Source organism: Delphinus delphis, chromosome X (assembly GCF_949987515.2).
Source record: "Delphinus delphis chromosome X, mDelDel1.2, whole genome shotgun sequence".
Taxonomy (NCBI): Eukaryota; Metazoa; Chordata; class Mammalia; order Artiodactyla; family Delphinidae; genus Delphinus; species Delphinus delphis.
This window is the reverse complement of record NC_082704.1, coordinates 91,487,203-91,512,969: the sequence shown is the minus strand read 5'-3', so window position 1 is coordinate 91,512,969 and position 25,767 is coordinate 91,487,203. Positions and strand designations below refer to the sequence as shown.

The window sequence follows — 25,767 nt, the reverse complement described above, 5'->3', positions numbered from 1 at the left end:
TGGACCACCAACCATGTCTACACGACTAAGCTCCAGTAAAAAGTCTGTACGCCAAGGCTCAAGTGAGTTTCCTTGGTTGGCAATACTCCACGCATATTGTCACAGCATAGTTGCTGGCAGGACTTAGCACTATTCATGACGCCACTGGGAGAGGACAAATGGAAGCTCCGTGTTTGGACCTCTCCGGACCCTGCCCCCCTGTGTCTCTTCCCTTGACTGATTTCAATCCGTATCCTTTCACAGTGATAAACTGTAACCATGAGTATAAAAGCATTCAGTGAGTTCTGTGAGTCTTTCTAGCAAATAATCAGACCTGAGGGTGATCTTGGGGACCCCTGAACTCTGCAGTTGGTGTCAGAAGTGAGAGTAGTCTTGAAGACTGTTGCCTAATTTTACAAAGGCGGTACACAGATGGGGCATGCTAACATGTTAATAGTAAATGCAAGAATAATGGTCATAGCACCCTCAGCATGGAGATGCTTCTGGAAGAAACATGATGGCTGCCCAAGGAGAATCACAAGCTCCGTTCAAACTTGTATTGGTTGGTGATGGAAAAACTACATTCATGAAACGTCACTGACTGGTGACTGGAGAAGAACGTAGCCATGTTTGAGGTTGAGGTCCATTCCTTTGTGTTCCACACCAGCAGAGGACCTATTAAGGTCAATGTATGGGATATATTGAGCTGGTCGGGAGAAATTTGGTGGATGGAGAGATGGCTGTTACATCCAAACCCAACGTAGAATTTTAATGTTTGACGTAACATCGAGAGCTTACAGGAATGTGCCTAACTGGCATAGAGATCTGGTACAAGTATGTGAAAACAACCTCATTATGTTGTGTGGCAACAAGGTGGATATTAAGGACAAGAAAGTTAAGGCAAAATCCATCATCTTCCATAAAAGAAGAATCTTCAGTACTATGACAGTTCTGCTAAGAGTAACTACAACTCTGAAGAGCCTTTCCTTTGGCTTGTTCAAAAACTAATTGGATCACAGGGAACTATATTCAATATCCTGTAATAAACCATAATGGAAAAGAACTGAATTACTTTACAGCAGAAACTAACACAACATTGTAAATCAACCATACCTCAATTAAAAAAACAACAACAACATCTAATTGGAGCCCCTAACTTGGAGTTCATTGCCATGCCTGTTCTTGCCCCACCAGAGGTTGTCATGGACCGAGCCTTGGCAGTGTACTATGAGGCTGGCAGAGCAGGGTCCCCGCAGCGTGCCCTGAAACCCCATCTCCACATGTATCACACACCTTTATCCTTTTGTGGCTGATGTGTAATTTTATGGCGTCCATGCCAACTGCAGGTCTACTGCTCTCATAATACACATGCCTCCTTCAGATAAGACCTTCATCTTCATTTTCAACTGTCTATAGGGAGAGATGTCTGGAGTCAAACATTCATTTGCATTACCATGAGAAATATCAACTTTTCATCTGCCCCCTAAAGGAAGAGCTGCCAGATTCTTTAAATATAATTTCAATTGTTGTACAACTTTAAACGGATGATAAAAAAATGTCAATTGCTTACCTGTACTAACAAAGTTTCTCCTTGATGGTGACTATCAAGCATTTTGTTTATCATTAAAAAGTCTAGATCAGGAATTGTGTGTGGCCATTGCAAGCATGAAAGCTCGTGTAAAAAGTTATGTTGATAAAAGCTAACTGTGTACTAGATTGGTTAAAGACCACCAATCCCTCACATGCTAGCATTCACTTTGCAATGCGTCACTGCACTTTGTTCCTCCCATCTGAGGGTGGGTCTATTTCTCTACCCTCCCATCCCAGACTCTGGACTGGCCTTGTGACCTGCTTTGGCCAATAGAAGTGGGTGGAAGTGACTTGAGACTCCCACAGTTAGCTCAGGAAGCTTGAGGCTTCTGCCTTGATTCTCCCAGAAGGTTCTGGTTGCCATATAAAGAAGTCCACTTAGCCTACTAGAACACAAGAAGCCATGGAGGAGAGGAGACCTGAGGAGTCCCAGTCCACAGCTAGATATGTGAGTCAGGCCATCTGGAACCTTCCAGCCCAGCTGATCCTCCCTCTTGAGTGAGTCCAGGCAAAACTGGCAAGAGGAAGTACCCAGCCAACCAAATCATGACAAATCAAAATATTGTTGTTTTCAGCCACTATTCCTCGGGGTGGCTTGTTACACAGCAAAGGCTAATTAAAACGCAAGCTTAACTTATCATTAAAAATTGAAAAGATATAATAGGAGGGGGAAGAAGTGGGTGGGTGTAGAGAGGAAACAAAATTGGCCCTACCTTGATAATTATTGAAGCTGGGGATTAGCTACTCATCTATTTTTGTATATGTTTGAAATTTTCCATAGTAAAAGTAAAAAATAAAAGGGAGGGTTGGAAAGATTTCATTAGAAAAATATATACATACTTGATATTCAACACACTTAATTTTTTTACATAATACACAGAAATGATTACATAATACACAGAAATACTTTTTTTTTTTCCAGCAGGCCACATTTTCACTCTCCAAATACTCTGCAGTTCTCCCCTGAATGTCTTAGAGATATTATATAAAATTTCTGGGTGTGTCATGAGGTGAACAAGGCCTAAGAGCCCGGCCTGACCCCACCTCCAAAACCGGCTCCCAAGGCAGCTGGCGCCCTCAGCCGGCCCGGCTCCAGCGGGGCAGGAGCCCCCAGCCCCCCAGCCCCCCAGCCCCGGGTGGGAGGGGGCGATAAGAAGTGCGGCCTCCCGGCCAGGCTGCTCAGCCCTCCTTCCCTCCTTCCTGCCGCGTCAGGTCAAGACTGCCCCGGACAGCCTGCCGCACCTGCCCGACGGCTGGGGCGCCGGCTAGGGGTGAGGGGGGTTGGGGATGGAGGGGAGGATGGAGCTGAGAGGGGCTGGAAAAGGCGGGCCAGCCTGAATTACAACCCTCCAAGCCCTCCGGGGGGGGAGGCCAGAAGCCCCCTTCACCAATCGGCCCCACCCCCACCCCCGCAGTCCATCTTTGCAAGGGGACAAACGCGCTGTCCTGGAGCTAAGGGTCGCCCTGGGGCTCGCAGGCTTCGAGAATTGGGGGACCTCTGCCCCTCTGAGTCACACTCTCCGGGAGCCCCCGCATCCCCCGGCTCCGATCCACCCCGAAGTGAAGGGGTGCATCACGGAAGGCCGGGTGGCGGCAGCCAGCACAGTCCGCGGCGGGGCTCCGGGCAGTCGCGGAGGTGGGGCGGCTTGGGCCCCGCGGGGGGCACCACCGGAGGCCGCCTAGAACCGGGTTTCAACTGCCTTGTTGATCCCATCCCCCCTTCCTTAAAGAATGACTGCGCTGGCCTCCAAGCCACCCTCTCAGGAAGCGCTTGCCTTGCAAGGACGCCCAGAACCCGCGGGGAGGCGAGGGAGGGTGGGGGGGAAGGGAGGAAGGTGGTGAGGGGGGAGGGAGGGAGGAAGGTGGTGAGGGGGGAGGGAGGGAGGAAGGTGGGGGAGGGGTGGGGGAGAGAGGGAGGGAGGAAGGGGAGGGAAGAAGGTGGGGGGAGGGGTGGGGGAGAGAGGGAGGGAGGAAGGGGAGGAGGAGGGGTGGGGGAGAGAGGGAGGGAGGAAGAGGAACGAATTGCATTGGCCCATCGCCTCCGCAACGGAAGACGCTGACACCCTCGGTCCGGCCCACTCCCTGGGGGCCCAGCGTTCCCGATCCCCACGCCAGGCTGCAAACTAATGAGCACACAGACCCGCGGACTAGAACATAAACAAGGATATTTTATTACTTACTTTTTTTTTTTTGCACACTAATTAATAACCGAACTGCAACGAAAAAAAAAAAGCAAGCGGAATCCAAATATCCTCTCAGTTGCCATTTAGTTATATAAGAAGGAGGAATTAAGGCTAGTTGGCGTTAAAGAGTTCCTCCAATGCCACGCTCCAAATCCAAGCCCCTGCACCGGCCTTAAATCAAAAGGGAAAGCAGGCACCAGCCGCCAAGCACAGAAAGTGGGGCAGATTTCTGCCAGCAGCTAACATGATAGCCTGCTTCAGGGGGACGACTGTCACAGGTCACAGAACTGGGCCCAGCTAAAAGTCACCAGCCCTGCACAGCTCCTGGTACACCCATTCGCTATTTTGCGGGGATGGGCTCCAGACAGCTTCCTTTGTAAGGTGCTCCCACCCCTGCCCCATGGCCAGAGTTGCTGGAGCAGGGAGCAGACATCGGCCCCAAGGTACTGGGCCACCAAGCGTCCTCTTCCCCAGGAATTTGGGATTGGGATGGAGAAAAAGAAAACAGTGTTTATGAAGAGCCAGAAAGCCATTCTGTGTAAGTAGGGGGGCTGTGGGATGCTGTAGGCCTGAGAAGCAAGCTCTGTGGGGGGACAAAAGGCTGAGGAGGAGAGAGGGAGAGAGAATAAAGAGATGCTGGAATAGAGAGGAGCACGCCACAGCAGTTCTCCCTCTACGTGGATTCCCTGCTGCCTTCCAGGCCTTTCTGAGGCCCACTGCAGCACCCTCCCATCTTCCAGAGCAAAAATCTCTGTCTTCCGATTCATCAGACACCTATGACCTATAACCTTCTTCGGAGGTTCAGTAAGCTTGAAACTTCTGGTACTGGTACTCAACGGAGTTCTAAATAATATGCCCTCAAATCAAATGCTCTTTCTCACTTTACTTTTTAAACAAATAGATTTTCTTTTCTAGAGCAGTTTTGGGTTCACAGCAAACTTGAGAAGAAGGTGCAGAGATTTCTCATATGGCCCCTGCCCCGACATATGCAGAGCCTCCTCCGTAATCAACATGCCCCATAGAGTGGTACGTTTGTTGCAACTGATGAACCTACACTGACATCATCATCACCCAAAGTCCATAGTTTACATTATGGCTCACTCTTGGTGTTGTATGGGTTTGGACAGATGTATAATGACACGTATCCTATTCATCCCTCCCCCACCTCCAGAAACCACTGATCCTTCTACTGTGTCCGTAGTTTTGTGCTTTCCAGAATATCATATAGTTGGAATCATGCAGTATGTAAGCCTTTTCAGACTGGTTTCTTTCACTTAGTAATGTATTTTACTTTTATGGTAAAAGTTTCTTGCTTACATTTTCCTAACCCTTCTCTCCTTTAGCGTACACAGTCCATAATACCTTCCAGTTGAGGAAAAAAGCTTATTCCAGGCCTACAGATCAATTGGAATCAAATGTTTTTTCCTTTGGGAAAAGGGAAACTCATACTTCCTGCATACTGGAAACCAGAAATTCCAGCATTTCCAGTTTCAGCCGCAGTCCAAGCTTTCTAAAGCGTTCTCTGACCATCTTCCAGAGCAGGGATGTTACAATCCAGGGACGCATGCTCAGAACCGTGGCTGCATCACCCAGGGATGGGCATGACCTGAGGCCCTGGCATCCACGGAACCATCCTGAAGGCTGCCTCTCCTCACCCAGGCAGCGTGGTCCCACCTGTTTCAGGATTTGCAAATACTCATCCCCCCTTACTTCTCTGGAGGTCATGATCGTGGTGCTACTGGCAGGTGTTTGCCTCACTTCATCCCCACACTGTCTCTGCATCAGCCAGAATCGTACCAACCAAAATAGCAACTGACACTTACCGACTGCTAATTATATGCCAGGCACCTTGCTAAGCCCTTTTTATGTCTGTATTTAATCCTCACAACCTTATGAGGTAGGTAACAGTGGTATCCCCCATTTTATAACTGAGGAAGCTGAGGCACAGAAAGATTAAGTTACATGCTCAAGGTCACACAGCCTCAAAGTAGCCTAACCAGGATTTAAGTCCAGACAGTCTAGTTTCAGAGTTCAGTTGTTAACCACTACGCTGTGATGGGGAAGATATTGGTTACACACTGCTGCTTAACAAATTAGTCTGAAACTTTGCAGCTTAAAACAATGGACAGTTATTATCACACATAGTTTCTGAGGGTTGGGAATCTGGGTGCTCAGGGGAGGCTATAGTCAAGCTGTCGGCCAGGACTGTGGTCTCCCAAGACTTGACTGAGCCTAGAGGATTTGCTTCTCAGTTCATTCACATGGCTGTTGGCAGGAGGCCTCAGTGCCTTGCCACGTGGGGCCTCTCTACAGGGCTGCTCCAGACAAGCTTTCCCACAGCATAGGGAGGGAGAGAGAAATTGAGAGATGAGCCACTCTGCCTTTTATGACCTAGTCTCCTGGTCACCCGTCATCGATCCTGCCTTATTCTACTCACTAAGTCCAACCCACACTCAACAGGAGAGGATTACACAAAGGCGTGAACACCAGGAAGCAGAGATCACTAGAGGCCATCTTGGAGGCTGGCTACCACAGGTGTGAAGGGGAGCTAAACAGAAAAAGACCATGCCCTCAGAAAAACCTAAAACCTGCTCTGCTTCAGAGCCCATGGCCCACAGAGCAGGAATCTGGCTGTGTTCCACCTACCAGAAGCAAGAGACAAGCTGGCTGAGAGGTCCCCATGTGGTAGTGTATTGGTTAGCTACAGATGTATAACAAAACTTAGCTTAAAACAACAATGAGCACTTATTATCTCATGGTGTCTGTGGGTCAGGAGTCTGGGAGTAGTTCTGACTCAGGTTCTCTCATGAGGTGCAGTCCAGCCTGGGCTGCAGTCTCCGGGGACTTGACTTCCAAGATGGCTGACTCACGGGGCTGGCTGTTGACAGGCGGTCCCTGTTCCTCACCTGTTCCTCACACCTCTCCACAGGGCTGCGAGAGTGTCCTCACAAACGGCATCTGGTTCTCCCCAGGGCTGAATCAAGAGACAGCAAGGCAAAAGCTACAGTGTCTCTTATGGCCCTCAGAAGTCACACACTGTTACTTCTGTGGTATCCTATTGGCTAGACAGGCCAGCCCTATTCTTTGCGGGAGGGATGTACACAAGAGAGTGAACACTCAGAGGTGAGGATCATTGGGGCCATCTTTGAGGCTCCTGCCACAGGTGGTCTCTGGCGTGGATAGCAAGGGCTCTGCGCTCATACTCTGGCCTCTGTGAACTATCCCTCTGGGCTATTCTCTTTCCTGAGCTCTGATTCTGTGCTTGCTTTACCAGTTAGGATTAGGTGTGGCTGGTAAACCAGAAAATAAATAAGTGGCTTAAACAAGATATAAGATGAATGGATAAAGAAGATGTGGTACATATATATAATGGAATACTACTCAGCCATAAAAAGGAATGAAATTGGGTCGTTTATAGAGATGTGGATGGACGTAGAGTCTGTCACACAGAGTGAAGTAAGTCAGAAAGAGAAAAACAAATATATATTAATGCATATATGTGGAATCTAGAAAAATGGTACAGATGAACCTATTTGCAGGGCAGGAATAGAGACGAAGATGTAGAGAATGGATGTGTGGACACGGGGGGGAAGGGGAGGGTGGGATGAATTGGGAGATTAGGTTTGACATAAATACACTACCATGTGTAAAATAGATAGCTAGTGGGAACCTGCGGTATAGCACAGGGATCTCAGCTCTGTGCTCTGTGATGACCTAGATGGGTGGGATGGGGGTGGGGAGGGAGGTCCAAGAGGGAGGGGGTATAAGTATACATATAGCTGATTCACTTCATTGTACAGCAGAAACTAACACAACATTGTAAAGCAATTATACTCCAATAAAAAAAAACCCACAGGCATCTGGGACCCAGGTTCTTTCTATCTTTCTACTCCTTCATCCCTAGGGCATGGCTTACATCCTTCAGGTCACAAAATGTTTGCTGGAAGTCTATCATCACACCCACATTCCAGGCAGGAAGTAGGGGAAGGGCAAGGGACAAAAGACCTCTCCTAGAAATCTCACCACCAACTTCCACTTACATCTCAATGGTCATCCTTAGATGCAGTCATTTCCTATCCGGCACATCGCTACCCCCAATAATATAGGAGTATTGTTGGTAACGGGGAAGGGAAGAAAGGGGACTGGGTACACATGTTGACCACTTTTGCTAAGTGAGCTTTCCACAAAATAATTTGGTTTCCCAGATTCCTTTATTCAGAACAGGGGGGCTCTTAATGGGGAATATGGGTATTTTTGATCCATGTAAACTTATGTTCAGAGTAAAGGAACATGTCCTTCTTTAAGTCGGTACAGTGGCACCCAGCTGACATATCAGTTTGGGGCCTTTGGATATTCCAAGACACTGCTTGAATTGATTTTCAGGGGCTAGGAATCTTTTTCAGGTTGGCAGTCCTGGAGCCTGGAGTCCGGGCCCTCAGGAGTGCCAGCCAGCTGGTTCTCTTGGATCTGGGCACCTTCCCAGGGCACTGCCACAGAGCAGGGCATCCCCAGTGCTTGCAGGGTTGCCAACCTCTATCACTACCTCTATCCTCGGGATTCTCTACCCCTTCCCGCCCACTCTGAGAGATGCCTCTCCCCTCCTGTTCCTCCCTTGTCACTCAGCAGGACCTCTTCGATCAACCCAGGCTTTCCCTAAAGACTGGAAAGAGGACTTGCCTTGAGCAGCTCAGTTTTTTTTGTTTGGTTTTGCTTTGTTTTGTTTTGATTGAAGTATAGTTGATTTACAATGTTGTGTTAGTTTCTGGGGTACAGCAAAGTGCTTCACTTATATTTATATATATATATATATATTCTTTTTCATATTCTTTTCCATTATGGTTTATTACTGGATATTGAATATAGTTCCCTGTACTATGCAGTAGGACCTTGTTGTTTATCTATTTTATATATAGTAGTTTGTATCTGCTAATCCCAAGCTCCTAATTTATCCCTCTCCCACCCCACTATCCCCTTTGGTAACCATAAGTTTGGTTTCTATGTGTGTGAGTTTGTTTCTGTTCTGTAAATAAGTTCATATGTGTCATATTTTAGATTCCACATATAAGTGATATCATATAGTATTTGTCTTTCTCCTTCTGACTTATTTCACTTAGTATAATCTCTAGGTCCATCCATGTTGCTGCAAATGGCATTATTTTATTCTTTTTTTATTGGAGTATAATTGCTTTACAATGTTGTGTTAGTTTCTGCTGTACAATGAAGTGAATCAGCTATATGTATATCAATATCCCCTCCCTCTTGGACCTCCCTCCCACCGCCCCCATCCCACCCATCTAGGTCATCACAGAGCACCGAGGGAGCCTGATACCTCCAGCTCCGTTTTTCTTTCTCAAGATTGCTTTGGCTATTCAGGGTCTCCTGTGTCTCCATACCAATTTTAGGATTTTTTGTTCTAGTTCCGTGAAAAATGCCATTGCTAATTTGACAGGGATTGCATTGAATCCATAGATTGCCTTGGGTAGTATAGCCATTTTGAAAATATTGATTCTTCCACACCACAAACACGGTATATCTTTCCATCTGTTTGGGTCTTCTTTGATTTCCTTCATCAGCATCTTATAGTTTTCAGAGTACAGGTATTTTGCCTCCTTAGGTAGGTTTATTCCTAGGTATTTTATTCTTTTTGTTGCAATGGTAAATGGGAATGTTTCCTTAATTTCTCTTTCAGATTTTTCATCATTAGTGTATAGGAATGCAAGAGATTTCTGTGCATTAATTTTGTATCCCGCTACTTTACCAAACTCATTGATTAGCTCTAGTAGTTTTCTGGTGGCATCTTTAGGATTCTCTACGTATGGTATCATGTCATCTGCAAACAGTGACAGTTTTACTTCTTTTCCAATTTGTATTCCTTTTATTTCTTTTTCTTCTCTGATTGCCATGGCTAGGACTTCCCAAACTATGTTGAATAATAGTGGTGGGGGTGGACATCCTTGTCTTGTTCCTGATCTTAGAGAAAATGCTTTCAGTTTTTCACCATTGAGAACGATGTTGGCTGTGGGTTTGTCGTATATGACCTTTATTATGTTGAGGTAGGTTCCCTCTATGCCCACTTTCTGGACGGTTTTTATCATAAATGGGTGTTGAATTTTGTCAAAAGCTTTCTTTGCATCTACTGAGATGATCATATGGTTTTTATTTTTCAATTTGTTAATATGGTGTGTCACATTGATTGATTTGCATATATTGAAGAATCCTTGCATCCCTGGGATAAATCCCACTTGATCATGGTGTGTGATCCTTTTAATGTCTTCTTGGATTCTGTTTGCTAGTATTTTGTTGAGGATTTTTGCATCTATGTTCATCAGTTATACTGGTCTGTAATTTTCTTTTTTTGTGACATCTTTGCCTGGTTTTGGTATCAGGGTGATGGTGGCCTCGTAGAACGAGATTGGGAGTGTTCCTTTCTCTGCAATTTTTTGGAAGAGTTTGAGAAGGATGGGTGTTAGCTCTTCTCTAAATGTTTGATAGAATTCACCTGTGAAACCATCTGTTCCTGGACTTTTGTTTGTTGGAAGATTTTTAATCACAGTTTCATACCCTCCCCCAGCCACCCCTCCCCTCCCCCAGCTACCTCACTGTGAGTGGGCCCCTCCGTGCGTGAGAACCCCTCCCCTCCCCCAGCCGCCACTCAGGGGCACTGGTCCTGTCCCACCTCCACTTCTCCTCCACTCCCTCTGCCACACGACCTACCCAGTCACGCAGGGGTTCGTCCCATCCCCTTAGGTGTCCGAGGTCCCCCACCAGCACCTAGTAGGTGCCCTAGTTGTGAAGAGACACGAACTCCACGTCCTCCTACTCTGCTATCTTCACTCTACCCCTATTTTATTCTTTTTTGGCTAAGTAATATTCCACTGTATATATATACCACATCTTCTTTATCCATTCATCAGTTGATGGACATTTAGGTCGCTTCCATGTCTTGGCTACTGTAAATAGTGGAAGCTGCTCAGTTTTGACCCTCCAGAGGCCCTAGGGCAAGGAACTACACATGCCTGACAGGGCCTGCCCAAAGAGCATATAAAAGACTAGTTCAATACTTCATCCTGCCGTGAGTGATCAATTGGGACCACCCTTGGAATGCTAAGGAGCTTAAACTTTATTCTGCAGGCATCAGAAGCTACTGGAGCTGTTTTCAGGAAGTAAAGTGGAGTAGAGATTGGTTCAAGATGGCAGAGTAGAAGGACACGCGCTCACTCCCTCTTGCGAGAGCACCGGAATCACAACTAACTGCTGAACAGTCATTGACAGGAAGACCCTGGAACTCACCAAAAAACATACCCCACATCCAAAGACAATTGAGAAGCCACAATGAGGTGGTAGGAGGGGCGCAATCACAATAAAATCAAATCCCATAACTGCTGGGTGGGTGATTCACAAACTGGAGAACACTTATACCACAGAAGTCCGCCCACTGGAGTGAAGGTTCTGAGATCTACGTCAGGGTTCTCAACCTGGGGGTCTGGCAATGGGAGGAGGAATTCCTAGAGAATCAGACTTTGAAGGCTAGCGGGATTTGATTGCAGGACTTCAACAGGACTGGGGGAAACAGAGACTCTACTCTTGGAGGGCACACAAAAAGTAGTGTGTGCATCAGGACCCAGGGTAAGAAGCAGTGACCCCATAGGAGACTGAACCAGGCCTACCTGCTAGTGATGGAGGGTCTCCTGCAGATGCAGGGGGTGGCTGTGGCTCACTGTGGGGACAAGGACACTGGCAGCAGAAGTTCTGGGAAGTACTCCTAGGCGTGAGCCCCCCCAGAGTCTGCCATTAGCCCCACCAAAGAGCTGGGTAGGCTACAGTGCTGGGTTGCCTCAGGACAAACAACCAACAGGGAGGGAACCCAGCCACACCCATCAGCAGTCAAGTAGATTAAAGTTTAACTGAGCTCTGCCCACCAGAGCAACACCCAGCTCTACCTACCACCAGTCCCTCCCATCAGGAAGCTTGCACAAGCCTCTTAGATAGCCTCATCCACCAGAGGGCAGACAGCAGAAGCAAGAACTACAATTCCGCAGCCTATGGAAGGAAAACCACATTCACAGAAAGATAGACAAAATGAAAAGGCAGAGGACTTTGTACCAGATGAAGGAACAAGAAAAACAACTAAATGAAGTGGATATAGGCAACCTTCCAGAAAAAGAATTCAGAATAATGATAGTGAAGATGATCCAGGACCTCGGAAAAAGAATGGAGGCAAAGATGAAGAAGATGCAAGAAATGTTTAACAAAGACCTAGAAGAATTAAAGAACAAACAAACAGAGATGAACAATACAATAACTGAAATGAAGAATACACTAGAAGGAATCAATAGCAGAATAACTGAGGTAGAAGAACGGATAAGTGACCTGGAAGACAGAATGGTGGAATTCACTGCTACAGAACAGAATAAAGAAAAAAGAATGAAAAGAAATGAACACAGCCTAAGAGACCTCTGGGACAACATTAAACACAACAACATTCACATTATACGGGTCCCAGAAGGAGAAGAGAGAGGGAAAGGACCAGAGGGGGGGGAAAAAAAAAATATATATATATATATATATATATATATATATATATATATATATTTTTTTTTTTTTTTTTTTTTTTTTTTTTTTTTGCGGTACGCGGGCCTCTCACTGTTGTGGCCTCTCCCGTTGCGGAGCACAGGCTCCGGTTGCGCAGGCTCAGCAGCCATGGCTCACGGGCCCAGCTGCTCCGCGACATGTGGGATCTTCCCGGACCGGGGCACGAACCCGTGCCCCCTGCATCGGCAGGCAGACTCTCAACCACTGTGCCACCAGGGAAGCCCCAGAGAAAATATTTGAAGAGATTATAGCCGAAAATTTCCCTAACATGGGAAAGGAAACAGCCACTCAAGTCCAGGAAGCAAAGAGAGTCCCAGGCAGGATAAACCCAAAGAGAAACACGCCAAGACACATAGTAATCAAACTGACAAAAATTAAAGATAAATTGTTGAAAGCAACAAGGGAAAAATGACAAATAACATATGAGGAAACTCCCATAAGGTTAACAGCTGATTTCTCAGCAGAAACTCTACAAGCCAGAAGGGAGTGGCATGATATATTTAAAGTGATGAAAGGGAAGTACCTACAACCAAGATCACTCTACCCAGCAAGAATCTCATTCAGATTCAATGGAGAAATCAAAAGATTTACAGACAAGCAAAAGCTAAGAGAATTCAGCACCACCAAACCAGCTTTACAACAAATGCTAAAGGAACTTCTCTAAGTGGGAAACACAAGAGGACCTACAAAACAAAACAAAAGGACCTACAAAAACAAACCCATAGCAATTAAGAAAGTGGTAATAGGAACATACATATTGATAATTACCTTAAACGTGAATGGATTAAATGCTCCAACCAAAAGACACAGCTTTGCTGAATGGATACAAAAATGACCCATATATATGCCACCTACAAGACAGCCACTTCAGATCTAGGGACACATAGAGACTAAAGTGAGAGGATGGAAAGATATTCCATGCAAATGGAAATCAAAAGAAAGCTGGAGTAGCAACACTCATATCAGATAAAATACACTTTAAAATAAAGAATGTTACAAGAGACAAGGAAGGACAGTACATAATGATCAACGGATCAATCCAAGAAGAAGATATAACAATTATAAGTATATATACACCCAACATAAGAGCACCTCAATACTTAAGGCAACTGCTAACAGCTATAAAAGAGGAAATTGACAGTAACACAATAATAGTGGGGGACTTTAACACCTCACTTACACCAATGGACAGATCATCCAGACAGAAAATTAATAAGGAAACACAAGCTTTAAATGACACAATAGACCAGATAGATTTAGTTGACATTTATAAGACATTCCATCCAAAAACAGCATATTACACTTTCTTCTCAAATGCACACGGAACATTCATCAGGATAGATCACATCGTGGGTCACAAATCAAGCCCTGGTGAATTTAAGAATATTGAAATCATATCAAGCATGCTTTCTGACCACAACACTATGAGATTAGAAATCAATTACAGGGGAAAAAACATAAAAAACACAAACACATGTAGGCTAAACAATACGTTACTAAATAACCAAGAGATCACTGAAGAAATCAAAGAGGAAATCAAAAAATACCTAGAGAGAAATGACAACGAAAACACGACAATCCAAAACCTGTGGGACACAGCAAAAGCAGTTCTAAGAGGGAAGTTTATAGCAATACAAGCCTACCTCAAGAAAGAAGAAAATCATGGGTCAGATCAATCCAAGCAACTTGAAAATCAAACTCCTCTCCCAAATCTTCAAAAAAAAAAAAAAAACAAGAAAAATCTCAAATAAATGACGTAACTTTACACCCAAAGGCACTAGAGAAAGAAGAACAAACAACACCCAAAGTTAGTAGCAGGAAAGAAGTCATAAAGATCAGAGCAGAAAAATGAAATAGAAACAAAGAAAACAATAGCAAAGATCAATAAAACTAAACGTTGGTTCTTTGAGAAGATAAACAAAATTGATAAACCTTTAGCCAGACTCATCAAGAAAAAGAGGGAGAGGACTCAAATCATTAAAATTAGAAATGAAAAAGGAGAAGTGACAACAGACACCACAGAAATACAAAGCATCCTAAGAGACTACTACAAGCAACCTCTATGCCAATAAAATGGACAACCTGGAAGAAACGGCCTTGGCATGTTTCTCCTTGGATTTATCCTGTATGGGACTCTCTGTGCTTCCTGGACTTGATTAACTATTTCCTTTCCCATATTAGGGAAGTTTTCAACTATAATCTCTTCAAATATTTTCTCAGTCCCTTTTTCTCTCCTTCTTCTGGAACCCCTATAATTCGAATGTTGGTGCGTTTAATGTTGTCCCAGAGGTCTCTGAGACTGTCTTCAATTCTTTTCATTCTTTTTTCTTTATTCTGCTCTGCAGTAGTTATTTCCACTATTTTATCTTCCAGGTCATTTATCCGTTCTTCTGCCTCAGTTATTCTGCTATTGATTCCTTCTAGAGAATTTTTAATTTCATTTATTGTGTTGTTCATCATTGTTTGCTCTTTAGTTCTTCTAGGTCCTTGTTAAATGTTTCTTGTATTTTTCTCTATTCTATTTCTAAGATTTTGGATCATCTTTACTATCATTACTCTGAATTCTTTTTCAGGTAGACTGCCTATTTCCTCTTCATGTGTTTGGTCTGGTGGGTTTTTACCTTGCTCCTTCATCTGCTGTGTATTTCTCTGTCTTCTCATTTTGCTTAACTTACTGTGTTTGGGGTCTCCTTTTCACAGGCTGCAAGTTCGTAGTTCCCGTTGTTTTTGGTGTCTGCCCCCAGTGGCTAAGGTTGGTTCAGTGGGTTGTGTAGGCTTCCTGGTGGAGGGGACTGGTGCCTGTGTTCTGGTGGATGAGGCTGGATCTTGTCTTTCTGGTGGGCAGGACTGTGTCTGGTGGTGTGTTTTGGGGTGTCTGTGGGCTTATTATGATTTTAGGCAGCCTCTCTGCTAATGGGCAGGGTTGTGTCCCTGTCTTGCTAGTTGTTTGGCATAGGGTGTCCAGCACTGTAGCTTGCTGGACACTGAGTGGAGCTGGGTCTTAGCGTTGAGATGTAGATCTCTGAGAGAGCTTTTGCCGTTTGATATTATGTGGGGCTGGGAGGTCTTTGGTGGACCAGTGTCCTGAACTCGGCTCTTACCCCCTCAGAGGCTCAGGCCTGACGCCCGGCTGGAGCACCAAGACCCTGTCAGCCACACGGTTCAGAAGAAAAGGGAGGGGGGGAAATAAATAAATAAATAATATAAAATAAAGTTATTAAAATTAAAAATATTTAAGATATTATTAGAAATGAAAAATTATAAAAGTAATTTAAAAAAAAGAAAGAGAGAGCAACCAAACCAAAAAACAAATCCACCGATGATAACAAGCACTAAAAACTATACTTAAAAAATAAAACAGGGCTTCCCTGGTGGCGCAGTGGTTAAGAGTCCGCCTGCCGATGCAGGGGACGCGGGTTCGTGCCCCGGTCTGGGAGGATCCCACATGCCGCGGGGCGGCTGGGCCCGTGAGCCATGGCCGCTGAGCCTGCGTGTCCGGAGCCTGTGCTCCACAATGGGAGAGGCCACGGCAGTGAGAGGCCCGTGTACCGCAAAAAAAAATAAAATAAAAAATAAATAAATAAATAAAAATAAAACAGCAGGGGATGGGGGTGGTGGTGGGATGAATTGGGAGATTGGGATTGACATGTATACACTGATGTGTATAAAATGGATGACTAATAATAACCTGCTGTATAATAAATAAATAAAATTAAATTAAAATTTTTTTAATAAATAAAATTTAACAGAAAAAAAAAGTTCTTGCCTTCCCATAAAAAAAAAAAAAAGAAGTAATGTGACATGACCAGATGTACATTTTAGAAAAATAATTCTGGAGGCAGTGGGGAGATTGGACTGGACTAGGGAGACGTGAAAGCAAGGACACCAGTTGGGAGGTGCCTGCCAGGTTCTCAAAGAGAAACAATGAGGCAGTCTAGATGGTACCTTTAAGGGAATTTGGTTATAAAACTGATAGAATGTGGTGTTGTAAGTGGGAGATATAAGGAGAGGGAAAAGTGAATCTGCATTTTCCACCTTTAGTGGCTGGATAATGATTTCAAGCATTAATTGAGTACTATACACCTGACATTGTTCTAAGTGCTTTACATGCACGAATTCATTTAATGCTCCTGCACTAGGTATGATGATTACCACCATTCTAATTTTACAGATAAGAAGACTAGGTCCCAAGAAGTTAACTTGCCTAAGGACACATAACTGGTAAGTGGAGGAGCTGGGATGCAAATTGAGGCAGTTTAGCTTCAGACACTGTACGCTTAATCATTATGCTCCGCCATGGCACATGACAGTCCTAGAGATGTCATTCGTGACGTCTGCCAATCCCCAGCACCTTCTGAGTGAGACTGTTCCACCCATGGCCCGTTGGAAGGTGTTTTCAATGGAACACCTGACTCCACCCACTTGCAAAAGCCGATGGGACCAGAGTGAGCACTTAACCTGAGACAAAAAAAATTCCACAGGCCGGGAGAAGATTTCCTCTCACTTGGCGATTAAAACTAGGACACGCTGAGGAACTCATCAGTTAACCATGGGAGCAGAAGCTGAAAGGTCACAATGTGGGTAGGCCCTGAGTCAGCAGAGGTTATGAGGGAACAGAAAGGATGCATGAGTAAGCAGAGGATGTGATCATCAGGGAGAGAAGACAGCAGATTGCCCAAGAGTGGGGGAAATGTGATGAGAGGGCGGCCTGGAGGAGTCTCAGGCTCTTGCTGCCCTGGCTCCTTTCTGTCTTTTGTGGCCTGATGAGGCCCTGAGGCCTGTCTCCCTGATTTCCACACATGGAACCTACAGTTGACCTCCCTGAGGAGAAACTGTTTTCTAAAATTTAAAAAGTCCCGGACTTCCCTGGTGGCCCAGTGGTTAAGAATCTGCCTGCCAATGCAGGGGACACGGGTTCAAGCCCTGGTCCAGGAAGATCCCACATGCCATGGAGCAACTAAGCCTGTGTGCCACAACTACTGAGCCCACACTCTAGAGCCCACGAGCCACAACTACTGAGCCCGTGTGCCACAACTGCTGAGGCCCACATGCCTAGAGCCCGTGCTCTGCAACAAGGGAAGCCACTGCAATGAGAAGTCCACGCACCACAACGAAGAGTAGCCCCTGCTCACCGCAACTAGAGAAAGCCCGCATGCAGCAACAAAGACCCAACACAGCCAAAAATAATAAATAAATTTATTTAAAAAAATCTAAAAAGTCCCAATTAAACTGGAGATACTGTCAACAGAGAGGGGGACAACAAGAGGAGGAGGAGCTCAGGAAGGAGATGTCCATAGAGGTCTTTGAAAAGCTCCAACATATTCCTGGGAATCTAGAAGGCAATCTGCATGCATAGGGCTGTGCACATGCTGGGGAGAGACATGAAAAAGTCCTCATCTCTGAATGACCTTGAGGCTCTGTGCAAGCAGGAAGTGAAGGCTATGGCAGAGTTGTCAACTGCCTGGCTGAGTGTTGAACAACATACACACAGAGCCCTCCAGCAATGACTGAGAGACTTATTAGTTCCAGTCACTTAAGGACTTCTCTATCCATTCATTAGCTGACCACTAAGCTAATGAGCAGAGACTTCAGTGGCCACTCATAAAAAAGAATACACTTTACAGATTTAGTTCAGAAACAAACAATAAGAATAAACAGCAGCAACAACAACTAACCTTGGAACAGGGGAGACTCTGATTTCCAGAGTTGTCACATATTATTTGAAGTGCCCAATTTTCAACAAATTTATGAAAATTAAAAGAACTCAGAGGGTTCATGGTTGCACATATCTGTGACTATACTAAAAAGCATTGAATTGTACACTTTAAATGGGTGAGGGAATTCCCTGGTGATCCAGTGGTTAGGACTCCATGCTTCCACTGCCAGGGGCCCAGGTTCAGTCCCTGGTTGGGGAACTAAGATTTTGTAAGCCACATGATGCAGCCAAAAAATAAAAAATAAAAGAATAAAAGTGGGCGAATTGTATGGTGCATAAATTACATCTTAATGAAGCTGCTTAAAAAGAAGAAAATGTTTCACCACTTCATACTTTATGCACTGAACTTTCTGATTTTAAAAAATGTGTTCATTGGGAAAAATATTAATGAAGATAAACAAATATTGATGTTGATAGTCACTAAAATTTACTGCAATTTATTGTCAATGGTAGCCTTAATAAAATTATTTCTAAGGTCAAAGCTAAATCCTCTCCTCAAATATAATGTAGACATGATTGTGCAGTACATGGAATTCTCAATAGACTCTCTTCATAAAAAGAAATTAGATCTGAAGCAATTATGGAAAAATGTTAACATCTGACAAAGCTAGGCACTGGGTACATGGGTATTCATTATATTATTCTCTCTTAATATTTCAAATGCTGAAAATATGTCATGATAAAAACCTAAAAGGAAACAGAGTGCTACTATACACCAGTTAGAAAGGCTAAAATTAACAAGACTGACAATACCAAGTGCTGACAAGGATGTGGAGCAACTGGAACTCTCATACACTGTTGGTGGGAATGTCAAATGTTACAGCAACTCTGAAAAATGGTTTGGTACTTCATTATCAACATAAACATAGAATTAACATAAGACTCAACCATTTTACTCTTAGATATTTACCCAAAAGGAATGAAAATGTATGTCCACACAATGACTCATATACAAAATGTTCATGGCATCTCTATTCATAATATCTTTCAAAAGATTGGAAATAGCACAAATATCCATCAACAGGTAAATGGATAAACAAATTATGGTACATCCACACAATGGAATACTACCCATCAATAAAAAGGAATTAACTACTGACACATGCAACAACGTGGATGAATCTCAAAAAAAACATGCTGAGCAAAAAAAGCAAGATGCAGAAGGATACATACTGTATGATTCCACTTATGTGGAAGTTTAGAAAGACAAATCATCTGGAGTGACAGAAAGAGGATCAGTGGTTGACTGAGAAGGGACACAGTGGAACTTTTTAGGGTAATAATATCTTTTATACCTTGACTGTGATAGTGGTTACACTATCATTTGTCAAAACTCATCAACATGTACACTTAAAGTTGGTTCTTTGATTATATGTAAAGTATACTTTAATAAAACTATTTATTTTTATTATTATTTTTTTGGCTGTGTTGGGTCTTCGTCGTTGCATGCGGGCTTTCTCTAGCTGCGGCAAGTGGGGGCTACTCTTTGTTGTGGTGCACATGCTCCTCATTGTGGTGGCTTCTTTTGTTGCGGAGCACAGGCTCTTGGCGCGCGGGCTTCAGTAGTTGTGGCACGCGGGCTCAGTAGATGTAGCTCATGGGCTCTAGAGTGCAGGCTCAGTAGTTGTGGCGCATGGGTTTAGTTGCTCTGCGGCATGTGGGATCTTCCCGGACCAGGGATCAAACCTGTGTCCTGTGCATTGGCAGGCAGATTCTTAACCACTGTGCCACCAGGGAAGTCCCCAAACTGGTTTTTAAAAAAGTATACAGAACACATGGTAGGTGCCTGGGACCTACACATTGGCTTGCAGTGGTTCGGGGGCAGGAAGGAGAGACCAGAGATGCGGTATGGCCTGGGACAGAGGCTACAGTAAGGCCACGATTTGGGTTTTATTTTTTCAAGGACAGGGGAAATATGGATCACATGTACAGCCTGTGAAGATGAAGTCTAGTTCAAGAGAAGGAGAATACATAAGAGTAGGGAAATTGTGAAAGGTCTCAGATATGGAAGAGTTCAAGGGCACGAGTGCTGTGTCAGCCGCATGAAGGGGCACAGCCACTCAGCCAGTCTCTGAATCAGGAGGGACTTAATAGGCAAATGGAGACAGGAGCTGAGGGTTCAGCAGGCCTCGGTGGAGAAGGGACAAGGACTGGACTGGACTGTGCTGGGGGACTGGACTGTGCTGGGGGAGGCTGAGGTTGTGGGGAGAAGCACAAGGCTTGAAATTTGATGTTAAGAGGAGCAGGAAGAGCTTCCCTGGTGGCGCAGGGGTTGAGAATCTGCCTGCCAATGCAGGGGACACAGGTTCGAGCCCTGGTCTGGGAAGATCCCACATACCACGGAGCAACTAGGTCCATGAGCCATGACTACTGAGCCTGCGCGTCTGGAGCCTGTGCTCCGCAACAAGGGAGGCCGCGACAGTGAGAGACCTGCACACCGTGATGAAGAGTGGCCCCCACTTGCCGCAACTAGAGAAAGTCCTCGCACAGAAACGAAGACCCCACACGCCGAAAAATAAAAAAAATTTTAAATTAAAAAAAAAAAAGAGGAGCAGGGAGCCACCTGGTTCAAGTCCAAGGATTGTCAGACCTAAAGCTGGAGCTCATTAATCAGCAATGAAGCCAGTCAGTGTGTTTATGAACTTCACCCTAGCAACCTGGGAGCAAAGCAGAGGAATAAACATTTCAAGTGCCAGTTCCCTCCCAGCCCCCTGGACCGTGCCAGCTTCTCCCACAGGGCAGGCCAGCCATACAGAATATTTGCATGAGCCTGTCTCTGGTGGGTGGGGAGGCTGCTGTGCAGCCCCTGAGGCCTGGCCCGAGCCTTCTAGCCAGATGCCCAGGTCTTGGGGCCTCTGCTTGTTGGTCTCTCAGCTGCTGTGCACTTGACAACCTCAGATCCCTGGCCAGGGCCCAGGTCGGGGGTGTGTATTTGCTCTGCTGACAGACTGCCAGCCTCCAAGTCCCCTCTGCTCAAGGAAGAAAATCATCACAAGTTCCTGGGGGGTCAGCTTCCTCCAGAGCCCTAACCTTTTGTCTGTTCAGCTCCTTCTCAGTCATTCCGAGGGATTTAAGCTAAAGTGGACCCCTCCCTCCTCTAAAGAAGGAAAACCTCCCCATGAGATGACTTTCAGCTGGAGTTACATGACATGGACTTTTCATGGCCATCCATCACATTATATCCTCCTCCACTGGAGTTTTTCATCTTTAATTATCTGGTGATTACAAAATTATATGCTCCTTGGAAGACATTCAAACAATGTGGAAGTATATAATAGAGAATATTCTCTGTGCTTCCACCTTCCAGAAACAAGCCCTGCTCACCCTGGTCTATATTCCTCAGGAGATATACATATATTCTTATATATAAGAATGTATGGAGGGGATTCCCTGGTGGTGCAGTGGTTAGGAATCCACCTGCCAATGCAGGGGACACAGGTTTGAGCCCTGGTCCAGGAAGATCCCACATGCCGCGGAGCAACTAAGCCCGTGCGCCACAACTACTGAGCCCACGTGCCACAACTACTGAAGCCCACATGCCTAGAGCCTGTGCTCTGCAACAGGAGAAGCCACCACAGTGAGAATCCCACGCACCACAACGAAGAATAGCCCCCACTCACTGCAACTAGAGGAAGCCTGTGCACAGCAACGAAGACCCAACGAAGCCAAAAATAAATTTTAAAAATATTTTTAAAAACAAATAAATTTTATGAAATTTAAAATAAATTTAATTAACCATCTTAATCATTTTAAAGTGTATAGTTCAGAGGCATTAAGTACATTCACATTGTTGTGCAGCCATCGCCACCATCCATTTCCAGAACTTTTTCACTTAAACCCTAACTGCCCATTTCCTCCTCCCCCTAACCCCCAGCAACCACCATTCTACTTTCTGTCTTATAAGTTTGGCTACTCTAGTAACCTCATATAAGTGGAATCATACAATAGTTGTCCTTTTGTGCCTGGCTTTTTCACTTAGTAGGATGTCTTCATGTTTCATACATGTTGTAGCATGTGTCAGAATTCCCTTCCTTTATAAGGCTGAATGATATTCCACTGTATGGACATACCACATTTTGTTTATCCATTCATCCATTGATGGACATTTGGGTTGTTTCCACAAGAATGTATTCTTATATATAAAATATATTCTTATATAAAAGAATATCAGTTAATCCCATTGATTCTCCCACCCCAATCTAGTTTTTACACAGAAGAGATCAGCAGGCATGCCTTCTCTCCTTCCATGTCCTTAATCTTTTAAGAGTTTCTATTGCCTAAAACTCTCTCTGTGCTCCCCCTGCCTAGCCAATCCCTACTTGGCTTTCCCAACTAGTCCAACTCTCCCCTCATCCAATGACACCTGCTGTTCGTCTCCACGTCAGCACTTCACAGATTACCACATAATTTACCTCTTGTTTGTGTTATTATGACTTCCCAACTAATTGTAGGCACCACTTGAAGATGTGGTTGTTGTCTCTATATTCTCCCTGGCCCTAAGTTCAATACTGGGCACAGTCATTTATGGAGGGCTGCCACCATAGGATCCTGAGAGCCTGGCCAAACAAGTTAGACTCAGTGCTGGGGGGCATTCTTTTAAGTACAGCAGTGACAAAACCAAGCAGTATTTTATGCAGATTTGTGTTTCCCATGGGGGAAAAACTTAAACTAAGCTAAATGTACTTTATAAGCCCTAGGAACTGTGGCTTTCTCTCCGTATCTGGTTAATACCCCCCATCTCATCAAATATGGACAATATACATTTACTGCACATTTGGGTTTGGCATTCAGAATCATGACTACAAAGTCATTATGCAGGCCTTGTGGCACAGGACTGGACAGGAGTAAACAGGGTGGAGAGAAAAAGTATGCTGGAAGAGATTTGAAAATCATATGCAATCACTATGAACAAATTTGTGCCAATAAATTTGGAAAATTAGATGAAAGAGACAATCTTGTAGATGTAAAATAACAAAATCAATTCAATAAGAAATAGAATATCAGAATAAACCAATAACCTTCAAAACAAATGAAACAGAAAGTTAAAAATCTTTCCCGAAGTCCTCACTCCACCCTCCACAAAAGAAAGAAAGATAGAAAGAGAAAGGAAGAAAGAGGAAAGAGGGAAGGAAGGAAGGAAGGAAAGAAGAGAACCCAGTTTAGACACTTTTATGGACGTGCTTTACCCAATCTTCAAAAAATAGGAAACCCTACCTTATATAAACTGTTACATAAAGTAGCGAAGAAAAGCTTCCCAACTTATTTTATGGGGCTGTTAGGATCCTGAAATCCAAACCAGACAAGTACAATAACAAGAAAAAAAAATTGACTAAACTTATGAACACAAATTCAAAACTCCTGAAAAAAATAGCAAGCTGAATCCAGTGGTGTATAAGATGCTAAAACACATGGCCAAGCAGAGTTATTGCAGGAATGCAAGGATGGTTCAACGTCAGCAAAGGTATTATGGAATTCAGTGTTGACAGAAGAAAGAAGAAAGAACTCTTGGGGTGGGCATCAGGAGACAGACTTAAGTTCTATCTCTGTTCTGCCATTAACCAGCTGTATAACCTTTTGCCTCCTTCCCTCCCACTTCCAAAGGGGTTCTCAGGAAGGGCTCTTCACTGAGAAGGGGAGCACAGCTTTGAGAAGCAGCCTACTCCTCTCCCTGCTCCATTTTCTTCACCTGTAAAATGAAGAAATGTTCTAATTCCATGCTTTTATAAGCTGTGTGAAAGAAACATGATGGAGTCAAACAAAACAGGAAGGGAAAAACTGCTGTGTAGCTGGGTGCCGGCTAATTGTGTCCGTGGTGCTGGTGGGCTCCTCAGAAGAGATCAGATCCACAGTGCCACCCTGTGGCCTGTTGGGAAATGCGTAAAAGGCTTAGACACAGCTAGAGTACACTGATCACAGACAAGACGAAATAAATTTGGACTAAATACAGTGGTGGAAGATGGAAGTACCTGAAGTAGTTTTTTTTTTTTTTTTTTTTTTTTTTTCGGTACGTAGGCCTCTCACTGTTGTGGTCTCTCCCGTTGCGGAGCACAGGCTCCGGACGCGCAGGCTCAGCGGCCATGGCTCACGGGCCCAGCCACTCCGCGGCATGTGGGAACTTCCCGGACCGGGGCACGAACCCACGTCCCCTGCATCGGCAGGCAGACTCTCAACCACTGCGCCACCAGGGAAGCCCTGAAGTAGTTTTGATAATAAAATAAAACTGAATCTGATCAAGCCTCTAGATCTGCATTGTCCACTACAGTAGTCACTAGCCACATGTAGCTATTTATATTTAAATGAATTAACATTACATAAAACTAAAGCTCCAGTTCCTCAGTCACACTGGCCACATCTCAGGTGCTCAATACCTACATGTGGCTAGTGGCTACCATACTGGACAGTGCAGATATAGAAGTTTTCTGTCACTGCAGAATGTTCTATTGGACAGTGCTGGCCTAGCTCTAACTACCAATTTACAGGGAATACAGAGGACAGAGGAACATGTCGAATCATACCATGAGGATGCACTAAGCAATATTCAGGCTATGGGAAACTCTTACGGACAAATTATCCAGTTTTTTTCAACAATGACAAAAAACTGCAAGAAAAAAAAAATGAGTGGAGCGTAAACCTGTATATTAACAGACTTGAGAAGCATGTCAGCCAAATGCAATGTATGGATTTATTTGCATCTCGATTCAAACTATTAAAATCATATTAAAATCATAATAATTTAAAAAAATCTTATTAAGACAATTGGGGATGGATTTCCCTGGTGGCGCAGTGGTTAAGAATCCGCCTGCCAACGCAGAGGACACGGGTCCGATCTCTGGTCCAGGAAGATCCCACGTGCTGCAGAGCAACTAAGCCCATGCACCACAACTACTGAGCCCACGTGCTACAACTACTGAAGCCTGTGCACCTAGAGCCCGTGCTCCGCAACAAGAGAAGCCACCACAATGAGAAGTCCACGCACAGCAACGAAGAGTAGCCCCTGCTCACCACAACTAGAGAAAGCCCACACACAGCAATGAAGACCCAACGCAGCCAAAAATAAATAAATAAATAAATAAATCCGCAGTCCCCAACCTTTTAAAAAAAAGAAAATTGGGGAAATGTGAATATTGACAAGATAATTGATAATATGGTGTAATTATTGTTATGGGGAGTGTTAATTGTATTGTAGTTATGTTCTTTTATAAAAGTCCTTAACTCTTAGAGATATATATTGAGAAATCTGTAGATAAAATGATATGATGTCTGGGATTTGCTTCAAAGCGTTCTGGGGGTGGGGAAGTAGGCAAAACTATAGAAGATGTTAAGATAGGCTGTGAATTGATCATTTTTGAAACTGGGTGATTGAGTACAAAGGATTTTATTATAGGATTTTCTCTGCTTGGGTATATGTTGAAATTTTTCATGAACTTTCTTTTATAAAAAATTTTGCAGCATTTTAAAATAAAAATGTATGCATAGATATGTCCAGCTGCCTTCCTTGTTGCACCACATTTAACACAGGACTGAATCCAGGGAACCCACAGGGAAAACAAGAGGAGATGGATCAAAGATGGTCCCGGCACAGCAAGTTCACTGTAGGTAGGCTGTCAGCTACTTGGCAAAGGAGAGAAAGAAAAGAGAAGCTGGGATGATGAGAAGAGGTAAGAGAAGAGAGGAGAGGCTGTGGGAAGGGAATTCTACAGACTAAGT

At 44.4% G+C, this 25,767-nt stretch overlaps 1 pseudogene; it reads left to right on the top strand.

Moving 5' to 3' along the window:
* The first annotated feature begins 478 nt into the window (after positions 1-478).
* The window catches only part of LOC132418219 (GTP-binding nuclear protein Ran-like), a 59,854-nt pseudogene continuing 34,565 nt past the window's right edge, over positions 479-25,767 (top strand).